At 35.8% G+C, this 23,843-nt stretch overlaps 1 long non-coding RNA gene across 1 annotated transcript; it reads left to right on the plus strand.

Annotated features, from left to right (window-relative positions):
* The first annotated feature begins 1,650 nt into the window (after positions 1-1,650).
* LOC110743670 lies at positions 1,651-23,664 on the plus strand. The gene is made up of 3 exons (XR_002523015.2): positions 1,651-2,104; positions 6,841-7,012; positions 21,438-23,664. It is a non-coding gene; the product is annotated as an uncharacterized LOC110743670 (long non-coding RNA).
* The last annotated feature ends 179 nt before the right edge of the window (positions 23,665-23,843 follow it).

Genomic DNA, 23,843 nt, shown 5'->3' on the forward strand with positions numbered 1-23,843 from the left:
TATATATAAAAATATTTGACAAATATTTTTGTTGGAGATATCTTTTCCCATTCTGTTGTTTGACTTTTCAGTGTTTTAATGGTATCTTGTATGAGCAGAATTTGTCAATTTAGTGCAGTACAGTTTATTATTTTTCCCTTATGGTTAGTGCTTTCAGTGTCCTCTTTAAGAAAACATTTACAAGTTCAAGGCCATGAAGAAATGTTATGATATCTTCTAGAAAGTTTATTGTTTACCTTCCAGATTTAGATCTACAGTATCCTCCCTCCTCCACCCCCAGCTGATTTTTGTGGATAGCGTGAGGTTAGGTATTAGATTTTATGTTTTCTACATGTGCATACAATGGAATCAGCCCCATTGATGAAAAGGATAATTCTTTCTCCAGGGCTATGCAGTGTTACCTTTCTCATAAATTAAGTATTCATACAACTGTGTCCCTTTTTCCAAACTCTTTTATCTGTTCTCTTGGTCTAATTGTCTACTTTTGTTCTAATACCACAATGTCTGAATTATAGTAGCCTTTAAGTAAGTCTTGATATTTAATAGCATAAGTCCTCCAGCTTTGTTCGTTAGAATTATCTTGGTATTTTTTAACCGTTTGCATTTCCATGAACATTTTAGATTCAGTTTGTCAATTTGAACAACAACAACAACAAAAACCCAGCTGGAATTCAGATTAGGAACGTATTAAACATATAAACTAATTCGGGGAAAATGTCAAACTTCAAAATCTGAACAGCAAATGCGCAATCACATGTGATGCTAAGGAACCTTCAAATCCAAAAAGGAGAAATCAAGGGCACCAAATGTAACAAACTCCTGTACTTTTTCCATCTTTTTGTGATTTTTTGCACTGGGCTATGTAAAAATTCTTAGCTCAATCTTCCAGCTCAATAAGCTGATGATTCTGTCTGTTCTTTCTGCTATTCATCCCAAGTACTAAGATTTTGTTTTATTTAAACTTATCATTGTTTCACTTTCATAGCAGCCAGTTTTGTTAAGACAGACACATCTTTCCTAATTTATCTGATACTAATTATAATAATTTTATTTTGTTTCCCATATTATTCAGTTTCCTAAAAGGTAAAATTCTTTTGTTTGTTGAGTTCAATGCCTCATGCCTCTTTTTCGTGCCCGTATTGGTTTTGCTTCAATTTTGGTAATTATTGACTATCAGTTTATATTTATGGACAAGCATCTTGATTCCTGATTACTGCTATCTGCAATGCATGTTCTCAGTTTCAGTGACAATCTTTTATCTCCTGGTCCTGAGTGCAGGTTTCAAATATAAGAGCTGTCTTTGGGAGATAGAGGAGAGGAAATGTTAGAAGTTGTAAAAGGAACTGCTAGAAAGAACTGAGAACAACTTAAGTAACAACATTATAAGGCACAGTAGAAGGAAGGAACAGTTTTGTATCTACGTAACTGATGCACTTATCTGTATTATATTCTTCGTCTTATTTTTGTTGAGTTTAAGAAAAATAGCGTTCTGGCTAATACGGTGAAACCCCGTCTCTACTAAAAAAAAACAAAAACACTAGCCGGGCGAGATGGCGGGCGCCTGTAGTCCCAGCTACTCGGGAGGCTGAGGTAGGAGAATGGCATAAACCCGGGAGGCGGAGCTTGCAGTGAGCTGAGATCCGGCCACTGCACTCCAGCCTGGGCGACAGAGCGAGACTCCGTCTCAAAAAAAAAAAAAAGAAAAATAGCGTTTATTTTTCCCTCCCATTCCTCCTACTTCTCCAGTTAGCAATTTCTAACTATTTTGAAAGATGCCTTATAACTTTATGCAACACATTATCTCTCTACTAATATGGCATCTTCAGACATTCTCTATTGCTCTATTGTCCCCTACTATAAAGGGTGAGGAGTTAGCTAAATTTTATTTGATGTTTACCATATGCTGGGCACTGTATTACCTCATTTATCCTCACAACAACCTGAATTATGTACTGTTATTATCCTCATTTTACAGATGATGAAGCTGAGGCATCTAGAAGTTCATGAGGTCAAATTTACATAGCAAGCCAGTGGTGGGATACACTCAAGCACACCGGCTTTGACGCCTCTGCTTTAACCTCTTTGCAATATGGCTTCTCCATAGGTCAGCAAAATACCTATATTATAACTCTGTTATTGAAGGATTATATAAGAATATTTGGTACTTTTCTCAAGGTATTTAGCTATGAAATTTTAAATGAGAAATTTAAGTGTAGAAATTTGTCATATGTTATAAAACTATTTCCCACAGAATTCTGATAGCAATGGTTCCTCAGTACTGATGCTTAGCAAATACGTATTGGATGAATTCTTCTGCTACATTTAGTTGTTTTATTAGTAATTGTGAAAATAATTCCCCTGTACTGTTAAAGCAATTTGATGATAGAATAACTTTAGAGCATTAATCCTTACTTTTAAGTGAATTCTCCTTGGGCAAACAATACATAAAGATGAAGTGATCCAGCATAAAGTGAACAATAGCCTTTTATTAAAATGTCTAAATATGGCAGTAACTAAAGAGGTCAGCTGGCAACTGCACTGTTTTGGAAAGCTACTGACTTTGGGAGCAAAGTGATGTTGACAGAGTCACCTCTACTGTTCAGATTTTGAAGTCTGATGACATCCTGTGTTCACTCTGTAAATAAAAATACCTTAAGAAAAAAAAAGGAAACAAAATGTTTTCCCTCCTTCCCCAAATGGCACACTCTCTTGGCTGTAGTCCCATAAATATGTTCATTGAAACAAAACCAAAAATGTGTAAAGCCAGACATAAAACCAAAATTCTCTATGAGAAAGCTGACTTGAAGACATTCACAGAAAAGTGACACATCTAAAGCCTCTTATACCTTAATAACATCATCCTTAAATAGATTTTTTAATGCCATGTTCAGAATTTGACCTTGTTTTTAAAAATCCAATTTAATTACTTTATGTCACCACTAATACAAGATTTGAGAAGAAAAGGATTAAAATCCATCTCGAAGTCATCCGTGAACGTTGTCTTCATTATTTTTTCTTTTATTCTTTTATTTGTTGTTTAAATAACATAATATTTGAATGAAAATGTTAAAAATTCTGTTCAAAGGCGTTGTTAAACTCCTTCTGAAAACTGAAGAGAATTTTCCTATTTTTTTTATTCCTTCAATCAAGTAGGTACAACCTGAGATAAACATGATGTTCAGAGGCATATAATAGAGTTCAGAGTATAAGAACAAGCTGATAATCAAGTAGTTTCCTACTAATCCAGGAAATGTCCCACAATACAGAACAGTTTGGAAAATATGGGAGAAAAATTAAGAGATATAGAGGAGAATTTGAGGAGGTCACACTTTCAAATAAATAGGAATAAATAGGTAGTGGTAGAAAAATAATTTTTGAAAATAGAATAAAATTGTCCTTAGTTTTAAAAACGTATAATTATTCAGATTAAAGCTCCCACCCAAAGAGAGCACCTGGTAGATGCTCTCAGGGTTCTACTCTCCAACTCCAAAGCAAAACAGAAATGTAGCGATACAGAAAAGACAAGGAAAGGAAATTTTAAATCATATAGGTTTGACATGACCAAAAATTATTAGAAAATGGTTGTGAAACTGCCTTTGCAGAATTATGATAGTAAAAGAAATCTGACATAGTTGACTCCATTTTGCTTCTGACCTCCAAGCCATCCTTGGTCATTCCTAGGCGAAGGCCAAGCTAACCTTGGGAGGAATTTACTTTATAGTTTAAGGCAAGTATGACAATAGTCCCTCCCTAATCTAACCCTCTCCTTGCTTAGAGACCAAAAACCTCCTTTGTAAGAATAGGATTATGGGAAGGGCTTCAGTGTGGCTAAAATGTAGGCATAGTGTCTATAATCCCTTACTGCTCAAGATTCATGGGGCCAGAGGTCACAAGATTTGTGACTTTTCCAATTATTCCTGTAGATAACATCACTATGTAGAAGCTAAGATTGGTTCTCAAGATATTTTTTCAGACTGACCCCACGTCCCCACATGGACCCATGACTCATGACTCAACTGGTCCTGCAGCCCCACCGGAGGTAGACTCAGTGCATGAGGGCTGTTTTCCACACCCTTGTGATTTTATCCCCAACCAATCAGCAACACCCATTTCCTGGCCCCCTGCCCACTAAATTCTCCATAAAAACCCTAACCCCTGAGTCTTTGGAGAGACATTTGAGTGATAACTTCAGTTCTCCTGTGTGGGCCGGGTTCCCGTCAGTTAAACTCTTTCTCTACTGCAATGCCAGAATCTCAGTGAATTGATTTTGTCTGTGAAGTGGTCAGGATGAACCCATCAGGAAATTACAGTGGCAGTACAAATTGAGAAGTGGGAAGAAGCGTGTCTATTCAGAGTCACCTCTAGATGAGTGAAATAGTATTAGGAAGACCTTTTTTAGAAAATCCATAAAACTGCCTTTTTTCTTACCTTCTTATTGAAGTATTCCCACAGAGAAAAGAGCACAAATCAAGAATACAACTTAATGAATGTTTACAAAGTGATCACACCTGTATAACTATTACCCAAGTCAAGAAATAAAACGTTATCAAAACCACAGAAGTTCTCCCTTCTTTGTGCCCTTCGCAGTCACTGTTGCTCCCCTCTTTCCGGAAAGTAACCACAGTTCTCACAATTAATACATAGATGATTAGTTTTGCTTGTTTTTGAACTCTATAGATGAAAGTATTTGGTATTTACTCCTGTGTATTCTGTTGCGCCTGGCCTCTTTTGAAACCACCTTTACAAACTTATGACAGTAGGAGAAATATGACATAGTTGACTCCATCTTGCTTCGAGCCTTATAAGCTGGCTGTCTTCACTCTGTCCTTGGCATAGGCCAAGCTAACCATGGGAGGAATTTAGTTTATAGTTTAACCTTAAAGCAAGGGTGATGATAGCGCTCTCCAAAGTTAAATTGCCTTTGTAAAACTATTGAAAGACCACAAGATTAGGATTACAGAAGGAAACTGAACTCTGCTAAAATGTAGGCATAGTTTCTATAATCCCTTACTGCTCAGAGGTCATCATGGGATCAGAGGTCACAAGATTTGTGACTTCCCTAGTTGTTCCTGTAGATAACATCACAATTGAAGAACCTAAGATTGGCCTTTTGAGGGTTTTTTTCAGACTTTTCCATTTCTGATGACCAGCTGACTCCACTCATACCCATGGAATTTAGGGAGACCCTTCAGAGAGGTCAGGGTTCAGAAAACTGACTGAATATTTTGAGAGCTTTTATTTTTTTCTCCCTCCCAAAATTACATTGAAATGACAGAAGAAATGTAAAATAATAATAAATCTATAGCAACTTTAGACAGCAGGGAAGAGTGCCATTAGCAGTGTGAGTTTTTGGAAGGTATAAAAGAAATAGAATAAGGTGGATGGCCAATTACAACAAAGATGACCCTGCAACTCCACAGAGAAGGAAAAAATTCTGCAAAACAAAAGGAACCGTGAAAATAAGCCCAAGGTTAACAACTGCAGGGAACTAGAAGGAAAAGGCTATGTCTGGAGAGCCAGCTATTTAATTATGGGGTAGTAAAACAATTGCACAAGCACTCTGCTTGCAAAGCGGTTGGCTTTCTTACATACAGGATAAAGCCACAAATACAAAAATCTAAATCTGATGCGGGAGATTCCCAAAGGAACCTTTGATTGGGTAGAGTCTCCTCTGACTTATGGACCCCAAAAGAGAAGGAAGTATATACACTCAAGAGATATCCAAGCATACAAGCCAGCTGACGGTGTGTCCAGAACCCATGTAATATCTACACCCTTGGAGCCAGGTGAACATTTTCATTTGAAATATGTTCCAGCTAACAACATAAGAACCAGACAAAGCGGCATCAACCTTAACAAACAAAATAATATATCCTTTGGGAAAACAAAATTAATTTGGGAGATAAATGAAATTTCAGAATTACTTAATTTTTTTAGTGACATTCAAGCAGATAATATGTCTGAAAAAAAAAGCCATGAAAATGATTAGTTATTTTTTAAAAATCGGTAGTTGGACTGAAAAGTAGAAAGAACAAACTAAAGATCAGTTTAATGAACTGAAAGGTTGGACAAACTACTTTTCACATAGCTCCATGTAAAATGGCAAACAGGAAAAGAGTATAAGAATTTGTTAGGCTTAACGTCATTTCTTTTCCTTTTTGGGTTTTGCAAATTCTCAGCCTTGTAATTCTTTTTCAGTCTTTCTTTCCTAATCTTGCTTTACATTTTCCAGAAATTTCTTACTCTTCTTGTATGTTGGTAGCATGCCTCTAACTTTGCACTATTTCTAAAAATATATTTTTATTATATATTATTATAAATATACACTATATAAATAAATATATATAATAAACACATATATTTCTTGAGACATAGTCTCGCTCTGTCACCCAGGCTGGAGTGCAGTGGCTGATCTTGGCTCACTACAACCTCCATCTCTCATGGTCAAGCAACTCTCAAGCCTCAGCCTCCTGAGTAATTGGGATTATAGGCATGCACCAATACGCCTGGCTAATTTTTGTATTTTTAGTGGAGACAGGGTTGAGATATTGGACAGCCTGGTCTTAAACTCCAGGCCTCAGGTGACCCATCTGCCTCGGCCTGCAAAGGTGCTGGGATTACAGTTGTGAGTCATGGTGCTCAACCTCTAAGAATTTATTTTTAGATTTGCCTTTCTACTGTCACTTCAGGAGAATTTGGAAAGGGATGAGACATAAATACTTAAGTTCAGTTGGTCACCTTGAACCACAACAATATAATCATAAGATTTGAGGGAAGAGCCTTTCACATTCATTACCTTGGGGTTTTTTAATTTTCTTTCACATTTGGTTTATTTTTCAGAATGTGCGTAGACACCATGTTCCCAGAAGTACTTTTCTCAGTAGACTGCCGTGTCCACCAGAGTGACATGAAGATTGGTGATGGTCTCTCTCCACCTAAAACAATCCTGCACATTCAGAGTATTTCTCACTAGGCACCTGCTAGCACTGGACACTATAGTTAGTCTATGAAGGTTAGTAGACTTGCTTAAGGTTTTTTTGTTTTTGTGGCAACCAAGTAGGTGAAGTAAGTTGACCAGCTGGCTCTTTTTCAATAACAAAGTTTAAAAATAAAAACGCATTAGTGATCGCAAGTATGTATATTGACAGCTTTAAAATGCAAGACCTTGATTACAATCCTATGAAAAAATCCCATAAAATATATTTATATATGATTTCATCTAGGAAAAGCTATTCCAAATACATTATACACAAATTTTTTGGTAATTAACTAAAAATAAAATGTCTTTTTTGGTACAGTTTTAAATGTGAAAATGATTCCTGGATCAGTTTCTGCAGTGGAAGACTTCCAGCAGTTCTTATGTGTTGCAGTCTTAGTTTAGGCTATGAAGCAAAGATACTTGTTGTTTTTAGTTATTGATTCCTAGCTTAATTAAATAGTGGTCAAAGAATGTACTTCATATGATTTTAGTTTCTTTAAATTCGTTGAGGCTTGCTTTATGGCCTAGCACACAACCAAGTTTGGTAAATGATTTATATGCACTCATAAAGAATATGTATTCTCTTATCATTGTGTGCACTGTTATATACATGAAAATTTAGAAACGTTTACTAAAAGTTTTCTTTAGATCTTCTATATGTTTGCTAATTTTTTCTTTATAAGTAACTGAGAGAGGTGGTTGTATGGATTTGTTTTCTCCTTTAAGTTCTGTTAGTTTTTGCTTTAGTTATTTGAAGATATGTGAAATCAAATTTAGAATTATTTTCTTTTCCTGGTGGATTTTATTTTGCTACACGTTCTACTTCAATAATAAAATAACTATACCAACTTTCTTTTGGTTAATATTTCCATAGTGTATCTTTTTCTACCATTTTTATTTCTAACCTTTCTCTATGCTTATATTTAAGGAATATGCCTTTTAAGCAACATCTGGTTGTACTTTTAATCCAGTTTGAAAATATTTGGCTTTTAATTGGAGTGATTGCTTTTAATATACTTACTGGTATATTTGTGTTTATACTTATCCTCTATTTTCTGTATGTCTCTCCTGTTATATGCTCCTTTTTTTTCTTCTTTACAATATTTAAGTTAATTAGGCATTCTTCATTATTCTATTCCCCCCTTTATCGGTTTATTAATTATATATTCATTTACTGTGTTTTACTGCATATGCTGAGGAATACAATATATTGCCTGGACTTATTACAACCTAATATAACTTTTCAGATATTTTCACTTCTTGGACAATGCTAGGTCTGTAAAGTATTTTAACTTTATGTATTACCATCCTTTGTATTATTAATCATGTTAGTCCTACGTATGTTTGAGCTCCCAGAAGACATTATAATCACTGTTTTTTACGATCAATAACCATTTATATTCACCCACATTTTTATTCTTTCTATCATATTTCATTCCTTTCTGAGTTTCTATGTATCCATTTGGAATCTTTTTTTTTCCTTTTTTTTTTGTCCAGCAGAACTCATGTTAGTATATATTTTAGTGAGAATATGCTGGTGAAAATTTTACATGCTGTTGTTAGTCTGGAAATGTCTTTATTTTGCCTTCTTGTTTGGGGAGTATTTTCCTTCCTTCCTTCCTTCCTTCCTTCCTTCCTCTTCCTTTTTCTCTCTCTTTCTTTCTTTCTTCCCTTCCTTTCTTTCTTTTCTTTCTTTCTTTCTTTCTCTCTTTATTTCTTTTTCTTTCTTTCTTTCTTACTACTTACTTTCTTTCTTTCTTTTTTCAAAGTCTGTCTCTGTCACCCAGGGTGGAGTGGTGCAGTGGCACAATCTCAGAACACTGCAACCTCCGCCTTCCGGGCTCAAGCGATCCTCCTGTCTCAGCCTCCCAAGTAGCTGAGACTACAGACACACACTGCCATGCCTGCTAATTTTTTGTATTTTTTGTAGAGATGGGGTTTCACCATGTTGCCCAGGCTTGTCTCAAACTCCTTGGTGCAAGCAATCTGCCTGCATCAGCCTTACAAAGAGCTGGGATTACAGGGTTGAGCCATTGTGCCCGGCCCTGGAGAGTTTTTTGCTGGGTATAAAATTCTAGAAAGACAGTTCTCTTTTGGCATCTTGAAGATATATTTCCATTGTGTATCTTTTATTATTTCCGTTAAGAAGTTAACCATAATTCTTACTGCTATACCTTTGAAACTAATGTATACTTTTGCCATTTATCTGTTTTCTGGTTTTTTCCTTTGTCCTTTGTCTTTGGTTTTCATCAGTTTTGCTGTGCTATACCTAGGTGTGGTTTTCTTTGCCCACATGTCTTTCACTTTGGAAATTTTTGCCTTTATTACTTAAATTGTTCTGTCCTATTTTTTTCTCTTCTGCTCCCTCTGGGACTCTTATTAGATACAACTTTTTACCAGGCCTATATAGCTATAATCTTCTCAGTACTTCCATTCTTTTTATTCACCAAGTTTCAGCTTAAATACTTTCTGGCATTTCTTCTAAATCACTAAACCTCTCTTCAGCTTCCAGTATTCTATTTAACCTACTTAATAAGTCCTTAGTTTCAGTGATTTCATTTTTTTAAGTTTCAGGTTGCTTTTCGGTTCTTTTTTATACATTCCAGCCAGCTCTCTGGAATCTATAAATTATTCATCCTATCATCTATTTTTGACATATTAATCACAGCTCTTTTTTGAAACAATTTTTTCTTGATGCATAACAGATGTACATAGTTTTGGGGTACATGTCAATAATTTAATACATTCATATAATTTGTAAAGATCAAATCGATATACTTGGAATATCTATCACCTTAACTGTTTTTAAAATTCTAGAAACATTTGAATTATTCTTTTCTAACTATTCTGAAATGTACAATAAATTATTGTAAACTGTAGCCGTCCTAATGATTTATCAAATACTAGGTCTTATTTCTTCTATTAAACCATATATTTGTATCTATTAATCAATTGATCTTCATATCTCCCTTCCCCCTACCCTTCCTGGCATCTGGTAACCACCAACCTACTCTCTGTCTTCTCAAGATCAACTTTTTTAGTTCCCACATTGAGTATGAACATCCATTACTTGTCTTTCTGTGCTTGGCTTATTTCACTTAATTTAATGACTTCCAGTTCCATCCATGTTGCTGCAAATGACAGAATTTTGGCCTTTTTTGCAGCTGAATAATGTTTCATTGTGTATCTATACCACATTTTCTTCATCCATTCATCTGTTCCTACACACTTAGGTTGATTCCATATTTTGACTATTGTGAATAATGCTGCAATAAACATGGGAGTGCAGATATCTCTTTAATATATTGATTTCCTTTATTTTGGATATATACCCAGTAGTGGAGTTACTGGATCATATGGTAGTTATATTTTTAGTTTTTTGAGAAACCTCTATACTCTTCTCCATAGTTTCTCTGCTAATTTACATTCCCACCAACAGTGTATGAGGGTTCCCCTTTTCCACATCCTCACCAGCATCTGCTACTGCCTGTCTTTTTGACATAAACCATTTGGACTGGGGAGAGATAATATGTCATTGTTGCAAAGTATTTGCAGTTGCTGACTCTGAATTTTAAACCATTATAACTACGCTCAAACACATCTTTATTAATCAAAATAGGAACCATTACAATCAACACATTTTTGCCAATAAGAAATGTTTGTTTATTCCTATAGTGTAAAAATTTGTGCTTTAGGATTCAACAAACTCTTGGAAAGCATTTTCTGCATTCTGCTGGTTGTGGAAGCATTTTCCCTGCAAAAGGTTGTCAAGATGCTTGAAGTGGGTGTTGGTTGGTGAGAGGTCAGGTGAATACGGCGGATGAGGCAAAACTTTGTAGCCCGATTTGTTCAACTTTTGAAGTGTTGGTTGTGCAACATGTGGTCAGGCGTTGTCGTGAAGAACTGGGCCCTTTCTGTTGACCGATGCCGGCTGCAGGTGTTGCAGTTTTTGGTTCATCTCATCAATTTGCTGAGCATACATCTCAGATATAATTTCGCCAGGATTCAGAAAGCTGTAATGGATCAGACCAGCAGCAGACCACCAAACAATGACCGTGATCTTTTTTTGGTACAAGTTTGGCTGTAGAAAGTGTTTTGGAGCTGCTTCTTGGTCCAACCACTGAGCTGATTATCACCAGTTGTGGTATAAAAATCCACTTTTTGTCACATGTCACAATCCCATCAAGAAATGGTTCATTGCTGTTGCATAGAATAAGAGAAGATGACCCTTCAATACAATGATTTTTTTTTATTTTTGCTAAGCTCATAAGGCACCCACTTATCTAGCTTTTTCACCTTTCCAATTTGATTCAAATACCAAATGACCATAGAATGGTTGACATTGAGTTCTTTGGCAACTTCTCGTGTAGTTGTTAAAAGATCAGCTTCAATGATTGCTCTCAGTTGGTTGTTGTCAACTTCCGACAGCTGGCCACTGTACTCCTCATCTTCAAGGCTCTTACCTCCTTTGTGAAACTTCTCGAACCACCAGTGCACTGGACGTTTGTTAGCAGTTCCCAGACCAAATGCATTGTTGATGTTGCCAGTTGTCTACGCTGCTTTACCACCCATTTTGAAGTCAAATAAAAAAATCGCTCGAATTTGCTTTTTGTCTAACATAATTTCCATAGCCTAAAATAAACATAAAATAAATACCAAGTAATAAGTCATTAGCAAAAAAAAGAAAAATATGCGTTAAAATGATGTATGACATAACCACATTTATTTAAAAATGTATTCCAATATCAAATGGCAAATTTCAACAATGCTAAAACCACAATTACTTTTGCACCAACTTACATTTCTCTGATTACTGATGTTGAGTATTTTTTCATATATTTGTTGACCATTTGTATGTCTTCTTTTGAGAAATGTCTATTCAGAGCTCTTGACCATTTTTTTAATTTGATTTTTTTGTTTGTTTGTTTTTTGCTATTGAATTGTTTTGAGCTCCTTATATATTCTGGCTATTAATCCCTTGTATGATGCAAGATTGCAATATTTTCTCCCATTCTGTGGGTTGTATCTTCACTCTGTTGATCATTTTCTTTGCTGTGCAGAAGCTTTTTAACTTGACATGATCCCATTTGTCCATTTCTGCTTTGGTGACCGGTGCTTTTGATGCCTTACACAAAATAAATATTTGCCTAGACAAATGCCCTGGAGTCATTCTCCAATGTTTTCTTCTAGTAGTTTCATTGTTTCAGGTCTTAGATTTAAGTCTTAAGTCAATTTTGATTCACTTTTTCTGTATGAATAGCCCTGTACACACACAACATGATTTTCTTTTTAGAAAAACCTAAAGATGCCACCAAAAAAAAATGTTAGAACTGATAAATGAATTCAATAATTACAGGATACAAAAATAAGTAGTGTTTATATACACCAACAACAAACAATCTGAGAAGTAAATCAAGGAAACAATCTCATTTGCAATAGCTACGAATAATACATAATACCTAGGAATCAATTTAACCAAAGAACTGAAAGATCTGTACAATAAAAAGTATAAAACACTGATGAAAGAAATTGAAGAGAAGACAAAAAGAAAAGATATTCCATGCTCATGGATTGGAAGAATTAATATTGTTAAAATGACAGTACTCCCCAAAGCAATTTACAGATTCATTGTAGTCCCTATCCAAATACCAAGGACGTTCTTCACAGAAATAGAAAAAAAAATCCTGAAATGTGTATAAAACCATGAAAGACTCCAAATGGCCGAAGCAATCCTGAGCCAAAAGAACAAAGCTGGAGACATTACACTACTTGATTTAAAAAAAAAAAAAAAAAAATTTAAACTGAGTCTCACTCTGTAGACCATACTGGAGTGCAGTGGTGCAATCTCACCTCACTGCAGCCTCCACCTCCTGGGTTCAAGCCATTCTCCTGCCTCAGCCTTCCAAGTAGCTGGGATTACAGGCACCTGCCACCACACCCAGATAATTTTTTTTTTTTTGTATTTTTAGTAGAGATGGAGTTTCACCATGTTGGCCAAGCTGATCTCAAACTCCTGACCTCAAGTGATCCACCGGCCTCAGCCTCCCAAAGTGCTGGGATTACAGGTGTGAGCCATTGCACCCAGCCTGACTTCAAAATTTACTACAAAGCTATAATAACCAAATCTACATGGTACTGGCATAAAAACAAACACATAGACCAATGGAATAAGCTAGAGAACCCAGATATGAATCCATACACTTAAAGGCCACTTGCCTTTGACAAAGGCACCAATAGCATACAATGAGGAAAGGACAATCTCTCCAATGAATGATGCTGGGAAAACCAGATAACTATATGCAAAAGAAGGAAATACACTTCTTTTTAATTTTAGCAAATTAATTTCAATAAATGAGTCACCTGTGGATCTGGGTTTTTTCCCCTCCTGTCCTGTTTTGTGACATGTCTGTTATTCCTTTCTTTATTAATGCTAAATATTGTATTTGTTAAACTATAGTGACTCTGGATAATGTTACTTCTCTCCATGAATCTGTTTGGCCATTAGAGTGTTGGCAGATTATCTTAATTCTGGGACTCAGTTACAGATTTTGTAATGCTCAGCCTGCCTCTTGTTTATCTCTGCTTTTCCAGTACGTGGACACCTGAATTCCCAGTTGAGATCCTGGGATTTTTAACCAGGATCCCTCTCCCTTGGAAGTTTCTAAAATCTAGTTTTTGTCTCCATAGGACTGTGAGACTGTGTAAAAACCTTGCTCAGTCCTTCACTGGCTTTCTGCCTACCTTCTTATACTCTTCTGTAATTCAATAATTGTACAAATCATTCAGCAAATAATTTCTTATTCCTCAGCTCATTTATCTTTTGGAAATGCATGCTTTATTGTTTGTACTAGATTTTATAAAATAATTGCATGCATCATAAAATATATGCTTTTAAAATATAGTAGCTTTCCTTATCTCAGCATTTAAAAAAAGATGAAACGTCTTCATATAGTCTGTTTTCCCTGGTACCCAAGTAAAGTTTGTTTGTTTTTCCTGTTCTTTTTTTTTTTTTCTTCTTCTTCTTTTTTCATTTTTTTAACCAGGCTTCAGACTCTGTATCATTAAAGTAGTTATTCGTGTTTGGATAGTCATAAGATTATAAAACTTAGCGTTGGAAGGAACCTAAGACATCATCTTCTGTTGGCTAACCTCCCACACAGTGCAGAAATGTTTTCGCAGCATCCTTGGCATATGCTCATCCGGTCTCAATTTGGATATCTTCAGCAAAGGAGCTCATCATTTCCTGAAACAATCCATTCTGTTGGACAACTCTATTTTAAAAATCCTTATGTTGAGCTAAAATATGCCTCTTTGTAACTTATACTCATTTAATCATTGTTTCAAGTTTTCCTTCTGGAATAAGTCAAAACAAGAGAACATTTCAGATAACTGTACTTAAAGCAGATCTTAATGCCATTCCCGTCTCTCTCGCTCTCTGTGTGTATGTCTTTTTTTTTCCTTTCTTGCTCCAAAGCATTGAACATAAATTTCTAAACTTGGATTAATAGTCATAAGGAGGGCATATATTTGGTAATAATTTTTAAATTAGCTTTACTGTAGACAAATTTGTCACATATTTGAAGACAGAAATTTTTTTGTAATTGTCTTGAATTGTATTTTTCTAAAGAAAAAAGAGTAAGACTGCCATTTATTTTCAAAGATGACATGGTATAACCACTTGTGGGGATGTAGAGGAAAAAAAGCAGTCTTCAGTTGCCAAGATGTGATTGAAATCTGAGGGTGTGCATTTTTGTTTTCAGTGCTTGTAAATTGCCTTTAAAACCTGTTGTTTTTAAATTAATAATTACCATAATCATATGGCTCCTAATGTTTATTAAGTACTATGTGTAATTCATGTGTCTTACCTCTCCTTTTAGACTGAATTCTCTGCTCAATAATAATTCTCCAATCTCTTTTAGTATAATTTATGATACAGTTTTTTTGGTTTTTTGTTGTTGTTCTTGTTGTTGTTGTTTTTGAGACAGCGTTTCACTCTTGTTGCCCAGGCTGGAGTGCAGTGGTGCAGTCTCGGCTCACTGCAACCTCTACCTCCTGGGTTCAAGCGATTCTCCTGCCTCAGCCTCTGGAGTAGCTGGGATTACAGGCATGTGCCCCCTCGCCTGGATAATTTTTTTTTTTTTTTTTTTTTTTTTAGTAGAGACGGGGTTTCTCCATATTGGTCAGGCTGGTCTCAAACTCCCAACCTCAGGTGATCCACCCGCCTCGACCTCCCAAAGTGCTGGGATTACAGGTGTGAGCCGCCACACCCTGCCAGTTTATGATCTAAACAGGACAGTGAGCATTAAAGAAGGTACTATTAGTAATCAGAAGGTAATATTAGTAGTAGTCATTCCTTTTAAAGCTGAACTTCAGGTTATTCTATCAGCTAGTACTATTACACAGAAATTTACATATACGTGACATATTGTTTTGAGTAGCTCTAAAAGGCATTCACATAAGGTTATTATGTCCTGTCCTGTTTATGATTTAAGCTTCCACCTACATCCTAACCCCTTCTTCACATTCATAATTGCAATGTAGTTTTGTAGGCAAAAATTGCTACTTTTTTTGTAACCTGTCAAAAGTGAAAAAAGATCCTCTTTTCTTGCCCCACTGTTCCTCAGCTAAAATGAGAGAAGCTATAGGGCATGCAAGGTGGGACTGCCTACCCTAGAACAGTCCCTTATTGGCCCTTTTTACGATGTGCAAAAAGGCAGAGTTTGAAGAGTTAAAACTGTTGTGATTATAACCCTTAAATTTCCAGAGCCTGGTTAGAGGACAGCATGGGGAACGCCTAGTGCTTCAATTATTTTGTGAAAATGCCATTTTTGTGAAATGAATCCCACTGTCCCTAAAGAATATCCATTCTCGTTCCACGGGGTGTTCTCAATCTGAGCTCCATTGTTAAGTGGTGCCGATGCATGAGTTTCACTCTGATTTAATAGGTCTGGAATGGGTTCTGGGTTTCCAAGTGATTCAAATGTTCACCTAAGTTTGAGTCACTGCTCTAAAACTGCTGTGACACAGGGGGGAAAAAAAAGAAAAAAGAAAAAAAAAGTTTTCTTCTAGGCCCAAAATTTGTGATTTCAAGAGCTGGCATAAGAAAAGTGCTAGTGACAGCCAAAAAGTGCACACAGGAGGATCCCACTGATGATAGATACTCACATTTCAAGATCAACACATCACTCTGAAACATCTGATTAATTCTAAAGGTAACTTTCAGAAATGTGCCAGTCGGTTAAAAGTGGAAGGTATTTTATTTTCGCCAAAAAATATGTCTTTTTAACCTCAACCTGAGAGGAATCACTTTTAAGATCTGCTGTTCAGAAAATAAGCAACTTAATGAATTAGTTCCATTTTGCAGCATTTCATACTCTAGAAGTTTCGTCAAAGAAATGATTGGCAAACTTTGAGGAAAATTGGTTCATCTCACTTCCTTTTGTTAGTAGAGGAGAAAAACAGCATGAAATGCTTGTTTCCCTCTGTGCCTTTTTGCTCTTTAAAATGGGTTTAAGGCAGTTACTATGAATTCTGTCTCTAAGAAGGCAAGTTTCACACAACTAATTTTCATTAGGAGTGATATGAGATAATTATCATACAAACATGCCTCCTCTTTTTATGCTGTCTTTTCTAATTTATGCATTGCCACAATCAGTCATTCCACTTGTGCTAACTCTAGGATCGCTTGAGGAAAATATTTTTTCACTTGAATATTAAATATTCTTTTTCTTAGTGACCTACTTCATCATGTCCTTAGCTCTATTTTCTTTTCCTGATACCATTTTCTTTTCTGAGAAAATTATGTCTAAAAACGGTAACTGCCAAATTATGTTTGACCCATTGGTTGGGCATTTCTGATTCTAGCTGCTGGAATGGAATGAATCTTATAGGAGCCAGCAGCTTAGTTCTCACACCAGACACTGGTCCAGAACACTGCCAGAAGGCTGCACCGCAATCAGACTTCAGTTGTGAGAGTTCTTAGTTTCCTTACGCTCCTCCCTCTGTGAAGTATATTTAGCTGAGCTTGTGCATATGACTTCAGTTCATAAAAAGTTTACAAGTGCAGCTGGAATGCTTAGCATTTGATTGTTACATAAATAAGCATTTGAGAACATATGTAAACTTGACAGTGTTAGTACCAGATGTTCCAGTAACACAATAATGTACTTTGAATGTCCGTTCTCACTCTCAGCTTGTTTATTTTGGCAGTACTTCTTTATCTGCTAACTTTCAGATAAGCATATGTTTGTTCTCTCCATAGCGTTGATTCTCTTATTGTTACATTCAAATTACATTTATTATATTTAGTGTGTAGAAGTACAAATAACAGAAGCACTAAGACCTAAAATCATTTTTACATATGTCTCCTTAAAATACAAACTGTCTCAGCTCCTAAATGTTTATAGCATATAAAGAAGAAAGAATCTTCTCTGGGTATAGGTATAATCTCATTTCAGTAGCAATTGTCTTTCCAATTGTGGGTTATCCAAGTACTTTTTTTTTCTTTTTGGCCATCAGGAACTTAAATTAAGAGATTTCTGTTACTGTAAAAATTCCCCTGCCTTCCTCAGCTCTTCCCCACCCCTCACCATACCTGACGATTGTTTTGTTTTGCTTGTTTTGGGAGGGTTACTTTATTTTATTTTTGGTTGGAAATAAAAATTGTATACATTTATGAGATACAATGTGCTATTTTGCTATACATTTACATTGTGGAATGATTAAATGAAGCCAATTAACATATCTATCACCTCACATGCTTTTTTGTGGTAAATCATAGAAGCTTTTGACATTCTAGAGGTTTTATTTATTTATTTGTTTATTTATTTATTTATGTAGTGGCAGGATCATAGCTGACTGCAGCCTCAACCTCCTGGGTTCAGGTGATTTTCCCTCCTCACCCTCCTGAGTAGCAGGAATTACAGGTGCACACCACCACATCCAGCTAATTTTTATATTTTTTGTAGAGATGAGGTTTCACCATGTTGCCCAGGCTAGTCTTGAACTCCTGGCCTCAAGCAATCCTCCCACCTCAGCCTCCCAAAGTGCCAGGATTACAGGTGTGAGCCACCATGCCTGGCCAGAAGTTTTTATTTCCTCACAGGTTCATTGTGTAGTTATTTCAGATGTGCGGAAAAGTAGCATGAATAAGAATGATACTAGAATGTTCACATATCTATCTATTTTGTACTGTCATTCACCTGTTGCTGACATTTGCTCCATCTGCATTACCAGATAACTGTGCTTACTCATTCTCCTTTATCTCTCTGAATATATATGTGTGTTTGTGTGTTTGTATATATGCATATATATACACAGACATAAGATATGCATGTATATGTATACATATGCACAGCATATTTTTTCTGAACCTTTTGAAAAGTAGTAGCATGTCCCTTTACTCCTATATACTTCAGTACCTGTTTCCTAAAAATAAAAATATTGTCTTATAACAAGTAAAGTTAAAATTGATGCATTTTTCTAATCCTTCGTCTGTATTCCAATTTTGTTAATTAATCCAATGATATCCTTTATACCATTGTTTTTCCTCAGGAAAAACAGGGTCAGGACTGTTTTTAGGACTCAACCTAGGATTTAGACTCTTCAGTCACCTTTTTTTTTTTTTTTTTTTTTTGAGACGGAGTCTTACTGTGTATCCCAGGCTGGGGTGCAGTGGCCGGATCTCAGCTCACTGCAAGTTCCGCCTCCCGGGTTCACGCCATTCTCCTGCCTCAGCCTCCTGAGTAGCTGGGACTACAGGCGCCTGCCACCACGCCCGGCTAATTTTTTTTTTTTTTTTTTTTTTTTTTTTTTTGTATTTTAGTAGAGACGGGGTTTCACTGTGTTAGCCAGGATGGTCTTGATCTCCTGACCTCATGATCCGCCCGTCTCGGCCTCCCAAAGTGCTGGGATTACAGGCGTGAGCCACTGCGCCCGGCTCTTCAGTCATCTTTAATCTGGAGCATTTCTATAAAGCTTTGTTTTGCTTTTATAGTGTTCAAATTTTTTAAAACTGTAACTCCATTTTTAATAACAGAGAAGTCTTTGTTTTGGTTTTACATGATGTTTCTTGGTGGGTAGACTGAGGTTACATGTTCTGTGCTGAATGCAGAGTGAGAGATGATGTGCTCTTCTCAGGGTGCCACATCAGGAGGCACGCTATATCCACCTGCCCTCAATGGAGATGTTCATTTGATGACCCATTCAGGGTACTGCCCAGTTTCTCTACTGTGTGGTTATCCATTTTTCTCTTGCCACTAATAAATCTGTAGGGAAACAATTTAATGTAAATATACTAGATTACAGTTTTTTAAATGATTTGAACTAAACATATTTTTATGACTATACTGTGCACAGTCATACTATAAAAGCCCTAAAGTTGCCCGGACTTTTCTATCTGCTTTTCTTTATCCCTGACATGTTCTTTTTCCTCTCAGCCACCTCGCTCTGAAACCACCTTTGTTCGTAAGGGCCACGTGACAACATCCACCCAGTCTTTTTGGTTCCTGACTTTTCTCAGTCTGAGCCTGACTTCTGGAATCAGGCTGAACATGCTGGGTGTGTTCACTGCAGGGAGCTCTGCTGTGGTAATTACAGGTTCTGGAAACCAGAGTGACCTGAACTTTACTGAGGGAGGTAACCTATTTGGAGATAAAGTCCAAATATGGTCAAGAATGAAAGCAAAAGTTTGAAGCCAGAAAGTCAGTTCTTAGCCTCAGAATGGGAGGTTATGTAAGGCCCCAAAAGGGCAATCAATCATGAAATTCAAAGCCAAAATCAACAGGTTGAGAGACATGGTACAATTTGTGTTAAGGCAAGAGGCTTAGAATTAATGTCCTGAGGTTGATAGAGGTCTGTCTGTATGTGAAAACAGCTCTGCAGCAAAGACACAAGCCTGATAGCCTAACAGAATCTGACTCTGCCCTGCTTTGGCTTTGAATGATAGAACACCATGACTCAATAAGGGGCATGACCTCAGAGAGGGTAGAGCAGGCTCCCAATAAGAGTAAGCATAGTAAGGATGTATGGTGCAGTTCTAGAAAGAAAAGAGCCAATTGAGTTCATCACTTGAATTATTTCCCTTGGTGGGAAATGTATTTTATTTCTATGTAATAGTATAAAATATATTTTAGAAACACGCTGTATTATAAACTTCAAGCTCACCTCCAAAGATACAGGAGAACAAAAAAAAACGTGCGTGAAGTTAGTAAAAGTGATCTAATTAGCATTCTTATAGAATGAGCTGTAGATTTACTGGAGTCTTACGAAAGGGAAAAATACCAGAGCACCAGACTAGCACATCAATCATTTGAGATTGTCTGACAGTCTTGAAGAGGATATCCTGGCTGCAGAAAGCACACTGCTGTCTTAAGGCTAGGGGCCCAGGTCAGAGCATAGTAAGAACAAAAGATGAGCAGTTTTGAAAGGAACCAGCTGGCTTAAGGTGATCCAGAGTGCACAGATGTGAAAACCTTAGTGTTCCAGCAATACAATTACCCAAAACAAGAATAACAGAATAACCACTACGAAATTATAAAACTCGATTTAGCTTGTTGACCCTTGAGGTCTGAGTATTTATGTCATGCTAAGTTTTTCCTGCTTTAATGTAATTTTATTTTGTGTCTTCTGGTTGGTGGCTATAAAAAAAACAAAATTTCTTATAAAAGTTGAAAACTAAATTGTAACTGATCTTTGTTGGAAATATGTATAGAATTCTGTCTATGTGAGATCTGAACGATCTTTCGTGCTTTTTAAATGGTCTAAGCACAATAACCAATACTTTATAATTTCCTGTATAATTATCTCAAACTTCCTCAAACTTAATACAGGTGGTTTTGTGGCAAGTCAAGAGATGGTAGATCTCAAGTCAATTATGAACTTCCTAAAGTGTTAATTGAATGTAAAACAGAATAATCTAAAACTGAAAACCAAAGTGGTTTGAATCACAGGAATAATCAGGAACTAAAAGCATACGAGATTTGGAAAATGTTAATTTTATTGTTACACAGTGTCTGTGGGTACGTGGTTAAAGTCATGAAAAATAGCTCAACATTCTTTAAGACCTTAGTCATTGTTTTCCATTTAATGATGTTGAACATTTCGTGAGTGTAAGGGGTGTTATTAATAATTATTTGGAGGCAAAACACACCCTAGAAAAGAGTTACTGTGTGCCCTTTAAAGATACTTAAAATGAAGCATCATCTATAGTACAACTAACAGCATACTACCTGACTTGAGACAACAAGTTTACTTACTCCACAGACATTATCAAACACTTCAAACCTTTATGGATGTCTCAGTAGTGTTAATGAGTACAGGAGTTGGTTATGTAAAAATTCCATGTTGTATTCACCAGACCGTACAAGGAGATTTCCCCATTTGCTCTCATATGAAGATGTGAAAACAATAATATTAAAAGTGTCCCTCTGTGACTAGTTGTCTTTATTTTCAATTCTAGGACAGAACAGCATAAAATAAGCAGAATTACAAATTTGATTATCAAACTCTGTAAGTATATCACATTCGTTTGTTATTTGTATTCAGAGAATGTGAGGGTGAGACTGTAATTTAGCTGTAGCTTGCTGGGGTTTTGTTTTTTTTTTTTTTTTTTTTTACCATCAAAATAGCTTCATAGAGATGAGCTTTGAAGAATGGCTTAAACATACTGTTTTTTCTTTCTTCTCAGGTTAGTGTCACTTCAAAAATAAAAATAAAAATAGGCGCTCTTACTGGAACATCAGGAGTAACGCTAGGTATAAACAGGATTAGAATATACTTAACTGTGGTAATCCTTCCCGACACACATAGAGATGAATTGATAACCGGATTTGGCATTTCAAATATTTTTTACCCAAGGCAAAGGCTTTAGGGTGTTTTCTCGGAATTAGAGAGTTTAGAGATGAAAAAGGTGCCATTTATTATTTTCTCTTTCTGTCAGCTTAGGACTTCTCTTTGCAATCATGTTTATAATACTGGGCCTGTCTGTTCTTAAATGTTTCACCTGTTGAAGGATGTTCCATCAGAGGATGTGCTAAAATTTTAGATCATGTGTACCAGAGGTTCTGACCGAATAATATTCTGATAAAATCAAGTAAGGTAATGTATTGGAAAGGAACTTGGGCTTAGAATCAGCAGTAGTAAGTTCTAGTCTGGAATCTGTAATATAATTTGTACATGATCTTAAGCAAATCACTTAGTGTCTCTCAATTTTCTATTTCCTTATGTGAGATGTGAAAGGTTTGGGCTAGCCTATATGATTCAATTTCTTAGATAATCAGATAAATATATCATTTAATCAGATTAACCACATCAGTGTATCAGTTCAGCCAAAATATTTGTCATTTATATAAGAAAGACTATAATAAATCAGAAAACTAGATTTTTATATCTGAGAACCTCAGTTTTTGTTTTCTTAACATTAGTACTACTTTGCCAAGTAATGGCAACTTAAAAGATCTTTCTCTCAAACCTGGCAGTATTATACCATTTTTGCCACAATATTATTTTCAGGAATATAATCACAGCTTACCTATTACCAGGGCCTTAGAGCATAAACAAAAAAAAAAAATGACTAACTTTTACAATCCTACTTTATCCTAGGACTCAATAAAGAAAATTAGTATGCTTCTTTAAAAAAGGGGGAAAAAAAGATGACTCATATTCCCATTCCTCCAAAATATGGAATATTCAAATGAAGAGTAAATAGACACTAACCTCTCCTCCTTTTTTTTTTTTTTTAACTTCAGAGCTTACTGATTTGAATAATTTTCTCTTCAAAACTGGTAGAATATTTTACTTTATCATCAGATTATTTTTGATTGCAAACCTGCAACCTGAACCGTATACTTATACTGAAAAATGCATAGGATTTGGAGTCAGGAGATCTAGCTTCAAGAATCTGTTCTGTTACCTCCTATATATATAATTTGAGTAATTTCTTTAACACCTTTGAATCTTGGTTTATTATTATTATTATTATTAGAAAGTATTATTAAGTTCAAATATTAAAGATGGAAGCAAGGAAGAGGAATGGAACTAATACTTCTGGAGCACCCTGCCACAGCATCATGATGGAAAAGTCAGGGAGTGCTTTATTTTCTAACTCCAGTGTAATGTACTTTCTAACTGCTGTGTAAGAGACAACGCACCGCCACATTATCACCTGTGTAAGAGAAGGAAACTCAACCTTTTGGGGTTCTTCAAGAACAAGGAAGAGTTGCCCCAATATGGAGAAACTCTAGTTTTTCTTTACCACTTCCTTTCCGCACCATTTCTCCAAATTTTATTTTTTAATATATAAACCATTGTAAGTTTATAGTTTACAAGTGTAATCAATGTGGTTCCACACAAATCTGCAAACTGATTTATATATCAGAAGACTATATTCAAGTCTGAATCCCGGTGAATATTTAGCTGAAATGCCATGAGAAAAAAAGAAAAAAGAAAAATCATCTTCATTGTGAATTTGAGATAATTACTTTCAAAAATCACTGCAGCCCCAATCCAAGAAGGGGCCACAAGGTTTAATTGTGGGTGTGCTATTTACAGATTAATTAGGACATTTAACTTCATTTTTTATACCACAGAATTAATCCCATAAAAATTAGTGATCTCGAAGGAGTCAGTTGTCAACTCTGACAGGATCTCTTTGCCATAATCTATTAAAATGCTGCTTTTATCTTGTCTTGCCTGTGTCATATTTTATGGATTTTTTCATAAACACTGCCTATACTTCATAAATGTCTCAATTTTCTAGTCTATTAACATTACTTCAAAAGCAATTGATAAAAGAGTAGGGCATGCATGAAATAATACACCAATAATGTGAAGTGCTGGAGGCAAGAACAGTGAGTAGGATCTGCAC

Source organism: Papio anubis, chromosome 7 (genome assembly GCF_008728515.1).
Source record: "Papio anubis isolate 15944 chromosome 7, Panubis1.0, whole genome shotgun sequence".
In the NCBI taxonomy this organism is placed as follows: Eukaryota; Metazoa; Chordata; class Mammalia; order Primates; family Cercopithecidae; genus Papio; species Papio anubis.